Source organism: Polypterus senegalus, chromosome 4 (assembly GCF_016835505.1).
Source record: "Polypterus senegalus isolate Bchr_013 chromosome 4, ASM1683550v1, whole genome shotgun sequence".
Taxonomy (NCBI): Eukaryota; Metazoa; Chordata; class Cladistia; order Polypteriformes; family Polypteridae; genus Polypterus; species Polypterus senegalus.
The window spans coordinates 96,901,424-96,910,993 of NC_053157.1; positions in this window are offsets into that span (position 1 = coordinate 96,901,424).

A 9,570-nucleotide genomic window follows, 5' to 3' on the forward strand; every position below is an offset into this window, starting at 1 on the left:
GCCCCACCTCCAGACCTGGCTCCAAAGGGGGGCCCCGGTGACCTGTATCTGGGCGAAGGAAAACGGCATCCAAAGTTTTTCTTCGTCATAGGAAGATTTCTGAACTGCTCCTTGTCTCGTCCCTCACCTAGGACCAGTTTGCCTAGGGTGGCCCTACCAGGGGCATAACGACCCCGACAACAGAGCTCCTAGGATCATTGGGACATACAAACCCCTCCACCACGATAAGGTGGCAGCTTGAGGAGTAGTGAATTTTAAACCTTTAAATAGAAACTAGAAAAGTACACACACAGCTTACCAGAGTGTTCTGGGTACCTTGATAAAGAGTGTAAACAATGAACATATTTGGAACTATATCATTTACTAGCAAAATACCCACGCTTCGCAGCGGAGAAGTCGTGTGTTAAAGAAGTTATGAAAAAGAAAAGGAAACATTTTAAAAATAACGTAACATGATTGTCAAAGTAATTGTTTTGTCACTGTTATGAGTGTTTCTGTCATCAAGGATTTGATTATCATTATTTCTTTCAATCAGGTTCGTATTTGGAGGACGTGTTGTGTTTAAGTTACATTCCGTGTTTGTCAACCGTTGTAAAGATAACAGGTTTCATTCATCGTAGTGTTCACTACCCAAATCGCTATGCGAGTATTTAGAGGCAGCGTCTCTATTAAGTTATGGATTTGCCTGCGAGTATTTAGCGATAGTGTGTCTATTAACTTGTGGATTTTTCTGCGAGTATTTGGTGGCAGCGTCACGAAGTTGTTTTCATCTAGCTGCATCAGAAAATGTACCACGACGTCTGACACGCCTCCTTTTTTAGTGTATTCTTACAGCTTGGATTGCTGCTGTCATAATCGGTTTGAGTCTACATATATACACATATATACATATATATATCTACATATACACTCACCTAAAGGATTATTAGGAACACCATACTAATACGGTGTTTGACCCCCTTTCGCCTTCAGAACTGCCTTAACTCTACGTGGCATTGATTCAACAAGGTGCTGAAAGCATTCTTTAGAAATGTTGGCCCATATTGATAGGATAGCATCTTGCAGTTTTTGGAGATTTGTGGGATGCACATCCAGGGCACGAAGCTCCCGTTGCACCACATCCCAAAGATGAGATCTGGTGACTGTGGGGGCCATTTTAGTACAGTGAACTCATTGTCATGTTCAAGAAACCAATTTGAAATGATTCGAGCTTTGTGACATGGTGCATTATCCTGCTGGAAGTAGCCATCAGAGGATGAGTACATGGTTGTCATGAAGGGATGGACATGGTCAGAAACAATGCTCAGGTAGCCCGTGGCATTTAAACGATGCCCAATTGACACTAAGGGGCCTAAAGTGTGCCAAGAAAACATCCCCCACACCATTACACCACCACCACCAGCCTGCACAGTGGTAACAAGGCATGATGGATCCATGTTCTCATTCTGTTTACGCCAAATTCTGACTCTACCATTTGAATATCTCAACAGAAATTGAGACTCATCAGACCAGGCAACATTTTTCCAGTCGTCAACTGTCCAATTTTGGTGAGTTTGTGCAAATTGTAGCCTCTTTATCCTATTTGTAGTGGAGATGAGTGGTACCCAGTGGGGTCTTCTGCTGTTGTAGCCCATCCGCCTCAAGGTTGTGCGTGTTGTGGCTTCACAAATGCTTTGCTGCATACCTCGGTTGTAACGAGTGGTTATTTCAGTCAAAGTTGCTCTTCTATCAGCTTGAATCAGTCAGCCCATTCTCCTCTGACCTCTAGCATCAACAAGGCATTTTCGCCCACAGGACAGCCGCATACTGGATGTTTTTCCCTTTTCACACTATTCTTTGTAAACCCTAGAAATGGTTGAGCGTGAAAATCCCAGTAACTGAGCAGATTGTGAAATACTCAGACCGGCCCATCTGGCACCAACAACCATGCCACGCTCAAAATTGCTTAAATCACCTTTCTTTCCCATTCTGACATTCAGTTTGGAGTTCAGGAGATTGTCTTGATCAGGACCACACCCCTAAATGCATTGAAGCAACTGCCATGTGATTGGTTGATTAGATAATTGCATTAATGAGAAATTGAACAGGTGTTCCTAATAATCCTTTAGGTGAGTGTATATATACATATATCTATATACATATCTACATATATACACATATACATAGATATACGCACATATACATATATATACACACCTATCTACATTATATATATATATACATATCTACATTATATATACACACACATACATACAAACACACACACAAATATATATACAGTGGGATGCAAAAGTTTGGGCAACCTTGTTAATAGTCATTATTTTCCTGTATAAATCGTTGGTTGTTACGATAAAAAATGTCAGTTAAATATATCATATAGGAGACACACACAGTGATATTTGAGAAGTGAAATGAACTTTATTGGATTTACAGAAAGTGTGCATATATACATATATATGTATATATATATACAGTATATAGCTGATTACCCATTGTCTTTGGTCACTGAGTGCAAGGGAAAAAAATAAAATGTAGTCTATAAGTTATTAAACAGTAAAACATTAACGTTTTAAGAAGTAAAGATACATTGAGCACTACTGGAGTATTAACAGTAGCTAAAATGTATATGGATCATCTCTCGGTAGTAGATCCCTTTTGAAAGGCGCTACACGACGGCTGTGGTATAGAAATTACATTTTCTATGTGAACGTCCAAATTTCTGCCTGTGGTAATGTGCCTTACCGGCATTACCAGCAATTAAAGAAAATTAGTTTTGTGTCCTCAGCAGTGTTAAGAGAGAAAGGCTTTGGTTTGGGATAAAAGTAAAAAAGGTGTAAAGAAAGTAAACTTGCCTTTTTGTTTTATATAGTGTAGAGAGATGTCTTCGCTGACGATATGAGCGCCTTTTGGGGACCTTCGCAGTGGGTCTCGTGTAACTGGCCGGGATGGGACTGTCGGCCCTTCATTCCTGTGCATGTCTTCCACAACTTCATAATCATATACGTGCAAAAGAAAGAGCGAAGTGCCTTAATATTAGTTTTCCGCGGTCTAGAAAAGGGATCCCATGTTTGCAGTTGTCTGGGCTATAGCTCAGGGAAAGGAGGAAAAAAATTAAAAGTGCTCACTTTGACTTAAGGCAGAAGCGCATTTAGCGTCTCAAAGGCCGGCACAGCTATGCGCGCACGCCGGCTACTCAACTTTTTGCAGACATGTTCACGTGATCAAAAGTATCCGCGCTCTTTGGAGGTCGTTCATATATACTGTATATATATATATATGTGTGTGTGTATATATATATATATAGTCGCAGTAGGGGGCGCTATCGCTCCCTTGAACCTTCAGGTACCACGCCAAACACCAGGTAAAAGTGTCACAATAATTATTTTTATTACAATAATGTGCACTAAGCACCCTCCACTCTACACTATTCATTAATTAACCACAATACAATAATAATCACAATAAACCAATCCTCCACTCCCAGACGCCCTCCTACCACCCAGCGCGGCTCGCCGTCTGGGAGCTCCCTAAGTCCTTTTATATTCCCCGACCCGAAAGTGTTCCCAATCCAACAGTCCACAAGTCCTTATTTTTTTCTGTGTCAGGGTAAACAATGCTTTTCTTCACCCTGGAAGCCCGTCGCTCTTCCTGTGACAAACTTCCGGGTCATAGTGCGCAAGCGAGTCCACTGGCCTCCCGACAGCGACTCCCAGTGGCCCCCAAGGTATCCAGCAGGGCTGTGAATAAAAACTATATAGTCCATGAGGCCCTGCTGGAATTCGGGGCCCGTACATGCTCTCGGGAGAGCTCCTCCTGGCGGCCTGGGGGTGAGGGCCGGAATATGAAACCGGCCATCCATTACAATATATATATATAACTGATCACCCATTGGCCTTGCTCACTGAGTACAAGGGAAAAAAATAAAATGTAGTCTATAAGTTATTAAACAGTAAAACATTAACGTTTTAAGAAGTAAAGATACATTGAGCACTACTGGAGTGGTTTCAGGTAAGCTACATTTTAAAGATGGTATAACATAACAGGTAACAACAACAACAACAACATTTATTTATATAGCACATTTTCATACAAACAGTAGCTCAAAGTGCTTTACATAATAAAGAACAGAAAAATAAAAGACACAATAAGAAAACAAAATAAATCAACATTAATTAACATCGAATAAGAGTAAGGTTCAATGGCCAGGGGGGACAGAAAAAACAAAAACTGCAGACGGCTGGAGAAAAATAAAATCTGTAGGGATTCCAGACCATGAGACTGCCCAGTCCCCTCTGGGCATTCTACCTAACATAAATGAAACAGTCCTCTTTGGATTTAGGGTTCTCACGGAAGGGCTTGATGAAGATGGTCACGTAGAATTCTGCCTTTTAATCCAACCATCATTGTTGGAGCATCGTGAAGCTTTGAGTAGGTGGAGGTGGCGCAGGCCACCACCACAAAGAAACCGGAAAAAGAAACAGAAAGAGAGTAGGGGTCAGTACGGATTTTAGAGCCACCATGAATAGTTATTATGAGGAAATTGAACATATAGAGTATCAGGATTAAGTTAAATTAAGTTAAATTGAAGTTATAGAAAGGCCATGTTAAAGTAATATGTTTTCAGCAGTGTTTTAAACTGCTCTACTGTATCAGCCTGAGAAGGTAAGAAGTACTAACAGCAGCTAAAATGTATATGGATCATCTCTTGGTAGTTGATCCCTTTTGAAACGCGCTACACGATGGCTGTGGTATAGAAATGACATTTTCTATGTGAACGTCCAAATTTCTGCCTGTGGTAATGTGCCTTACCGGCATTACCAGCAATTAAGTAAAATTAGTTTTGTGTCCTCTGCAGTGTTAAGAGAGAAAGGCTTTGGTTTGGGATAAAAGGAAAAAAGGTGTAAAGAAAGGAAACTTGCCTTTTTCTTTTATATAGTGTATAGAGACGTCTTTGCTGACGATATGAGCGCCTTTTGGGAAGCGTCACGACAGGTCTCGTGTAGACTGGAGAGACGGCCCTGCCATTAACTGGCCGGGATGGCACTGTCGGTCCTCCACTCCTGTGCGTGTCTTCATAATCCGACCTGACGACCTCATAATCGTATACGTGGAAAAGAAAGTGCGAAGCGCCTTAATATTAGTTTGTCGCAGTCTAGAAATGGGATCTTGTGTTTGCAGTTGTCTAGGCTATAGCTCAGGGAAAGGAGGAAAAAATTAAAAGTGTTTACTTTACCTTATATGGGCAGGCTCTCAATTACATGGGAGGCGTGATGACGCGAGACGTAACTCTGCCTCCCACGGCCATCGAGCTGCAGTCTATTACAGTATATGGACGAAAAAATAGGTTCCAGTTATGACCATTACGCATAGAATTTCAGCCTTCTACTTACACGGGAAGTTGGAGAATTAGTGATGTGTGAGTGAGTGAGTGAGTGAGTGAGTGAGTGAGTGAGTCAGTCAGTCAGTCAGTGAGGGCTTTGCCTTTTATTAGTATAGATTGGACATATGTTGTTAATAATCTTGAAATAAGATACTAAAGATAGGTAATGAACCACACCATGTTTCTTCTGGGTCTTCATGAGGTAACACCTTAAATATGTATGGTTGAAAGTCATCAAGCACTCAGGCCTTCCAACCTTTTCTTGTGCCAAGCTGCCTCAGCACAGCTGAGCACTTGGAAAGAAAACTCTAGGTGTTGTGATGATAATAGGTTATTTATCTCTACAACTGTTCCAAGTTAACTGACATAAAAAGCCAAGATACAGCATAAGTGCTTTTCCTCCCCTCTAATGTTCAAGTGTTTTATCCTCCGCTACTATTTTTCAGGTGTTTGCGTGCTTATGCTTTTTTTGGAGTAGCATGAAACCTGGAAAAAATCACATATTTTTCAAGGATCATTCACTCTATTGTGAATACATGTATGCTACTTAATTCCCAGTCTGAAAAAGATAAATATTATATTTCTTCAATATACCATTTAATAAATGAAGGATTTGATTTAATGTATCGATACTTCATGATATATTTTGTGAGCCTTTGAAACTTATGTTTGGTTAATAGCTATATATGTATAGTACAGTACAATACAGTATATTGTATGTCTATGAGGACACAGCAAAGCATTTTTTGTATTTGTATTTTATGTTTTATTTTAATTATATTAAATATGTTGCATGGCATTCTGAGCTTTTAAATAGGAATTGTAGTATATTTAATGAAATAAATTATCTAAAAAGCACATTTTCTGCCATGCACCTAGTGCCCTGTATTGGATTAAGCAGGGTTGGGAAGGATGATAATGATCTCAGAAGTAGCTAATGCACAGTAATGGGAGTGTTACAAAACTGTTTCTACCTACTTATCTTGGAGACAACATATTCTGCCTCATATAATATGTCTAGTATCTAGACAGTTACTTATCTCATTTCTATTCACTCTGTTTTTACTCCCTCCAGCTTTCTGACCTTTCAAGCACGCTTCCCTTATTATAGACTATATGATTTATGTGCACCAATAGCAATAAAGACAGCTCCAAGATCAGCTTTGTTACTTAAACCATATCACCTAAAGAAATGTACGATGTGAAACATATTATAACAGAAAAGATTTACACATTTGTGACTCAAAAATACAGAGAAACAAAGCCACTGTTAAAAAATGATCAATTTTTATTTACCTTAATCTAAAAATTATAGATACAATTTAAGGCTGTAGTTCTGCTGTATGCTCTACTGCTGTTTGTTCAGCTTTAGTACAGGCCCACTTGTGGCTGCAGGTTTGTTCCAGCCAACTTTGCTTTTAATTGCAAAGCTGTTCTTTTCCAATTTCTCTGTTGTAGTGTCAAGCCAAAATGACAAAATTGGCTTTGTTAAATTTAATTGGTATTTAGAAAACAATTTATATATGTTATATTGGGATAATTTAGTGTTTTCATCCTATGGATTTAAAGGGTTTTCATTGTTATCGTCATCATGATTTAATTTTCCCTTTCCAGGTATTTTAGTTATTTAAGCATTTATTTTTTACTTATGACCTTGCTAGTGGGTCTGGCATTGAAGTAATTACAGCCATCCAGCACTCAGTGATGTTTACCCTGCGTCTACTACAGGGGGGTATTCCAGAAAGCTTGGTTAATTTACCATTTGGTAAATCATAACCTCTGGGTTGATTTACCCCAAACCCGCATACCATGAGTATGTCGGTTCCAAAACACCTGAGAAGAGTAAGTTCAATCAACCTCCTACTGGTTACCCAGAGTTAATGCGCGTGCACCGTGCATACATAAAGACGTTTTCAATGGATCGCCAATTTCACGAGTCAAAACGGAAGATCAAGGAGAAAAAAAGCGAGCGGCATATTTCACAGAGGTGGAGTTGGAGGTGTTAATGCAGGCGTTTGAAGAATTCAAGCCTATCATAATGAAAGAAAGTAATACGGCTGCATCGGCTAAAGAAAGAGAGTTGGCTTGGCAAAAAATAACGGACAGAGTAAATGCGTGAGTGTATTAAATTGCAAAATTGACATCGCCTCCCTTTTATTATACTGTAAAATAATGAAACACCCCTTCCGCACCCTTTTCACTGTTAAATCACTTTGAATGCATTCACTTTTCCTGCCATTCATTTCTTTAGGTTAAAATAACAATGTGTATTGACTAGGAATATATGGTTTCTTATTTAATAAGGTGTAATCCGTCTGGATGCAGAAGAACTTTGAGCCAAGTCAAAATGAAACATAAAAACATACTGCAAAAAGGTAATAGTTGATTACACGATCATTGAACTATTGATTAAACACGATTTAGTATATTCTGTCTGTCATGTAGCTAATAGAAAGCAAGCTGAAGCCCGTCTAACTTCCGGGGGCCCACCACCACCTCCCCTCACCCCATCTGAGGAGCTGGCTCTGTCCCTTAATAAAGGGCGACCAGTGGTTGCTGGCATTCCAGAGGGCACTTCGTCACACACACCATGCACCACAAGTAGCATGGTGAAATGTAAGTTTACCACTATGATTTGTTTTCATTATATGACTTAATAAATTACTATCTCTGTCACTTAAAGGCTTCTTCAACATGCTTAATGTTTTTATGCAGGCTGACTTTATTGAACTTTATTGAACACAAAATCCAGTTCTTACCTGCACATTGATACTATGAATAGATTTCCTATTAACATAGTCTCCCTCATTCACTGAAGGAGCTTTAATAGGAATGTGGGTGCCGTCAATGCACCCAATTACATTTGAAAACCCTGAAATAGAAAGTCATATAGGGAAGTATCAAGTGTGTGTGCAGGATGAATACATCTATAGATATAAATAGTATGACTACATATTAAATATGCGTCATGAATTTTACTACAAAGGACAAACCTGCCACTCTGTGGAATTCCTCTTTAATTACAGGTTAGAGGTTAATTAGAGGTTTATGGCCAGGGAACTGTACAAACGTGTGTCAGAAGTGTTTCAGTGCCAGACATACTGTGCGAACGGCTCTACACACAGTTGCCATTCCAACATGCTCTGCATCTCCCACACAAAAAATGCCCTGAGGCAAAAACCGAAGTGCTATGCACAGAATGTTTTCTGTGCTAAGCGCAGACCCGCGGTTTGTGACATGTGCAATATGCGGTGCCAAGAGATGGGTCAAGTAAATTAACGATTCTTTTGAAAACCGATAACGCTCTTTTAAAAAATCATTTGGAAATGAAAAGACATCAATACGCGGTATTATTACTCTCTCCCGGCGGAAAAACCTCGGATAATTTGTGCTTCCACGTCCACAGGATCGTCATCAAAAGGGCACGCCATGCTCAGTAACCTTCTGAAACAAACTTACCCTGGAACATAACCTGCTCGGTGGCAGGTTATCTTCAGAGAGTAAGCTGCTATGGTTACATACATACCCAGAAAGTTACCTCCGTTTTTGGAACCGAAAGTTGAGGTTATCCACTAACTTACCCTTAAACTTACCCGGGTATGTCACATTACCTGCTTTCTGGAATACCCTCCAGTCCTTGTTAACTTTCCTTGTATTAGAATACAATTAAGAAAAGTTGACAACAAAAAGGTTAATTAGTAGGAAAACAACAAAAGAGGCGAGCATTTAAACATGTGACACAAAACTAACATTTATAAATTTCTTACATATGTTATTCTGACACTACTGTGATTTGTTATTTTTTTAGGCAGAATTAAAGAAGAAGCAGCAAATTGAATAACAGCGTCAATTACAGTGAAAATTACTCACATATTGTGAAACTGACTGGAACAAAAAACAGCAGCCTCAGGGGGTTTCAATGACTGAACTTGAGAAGCACTACTCCACTGAATATGTATTTTGCATAAAAAATAAACAGGAGCAAACCAATCTAGAATAAAAAGCTGTATAAAAGTAAGGATCATAATCTTTATATATCTTTCAATTGAAAAGTGATAGCACAATTGCATAGCTTTCCTTTATTGATGTCTAGATGTCACCATTTATCCAACTTTGAAAATCAATAGAGCTTCATGAGTAGTAAAGTATTAATTTATCATCTCTCTATTTCACTTCATATTTCCAGAACC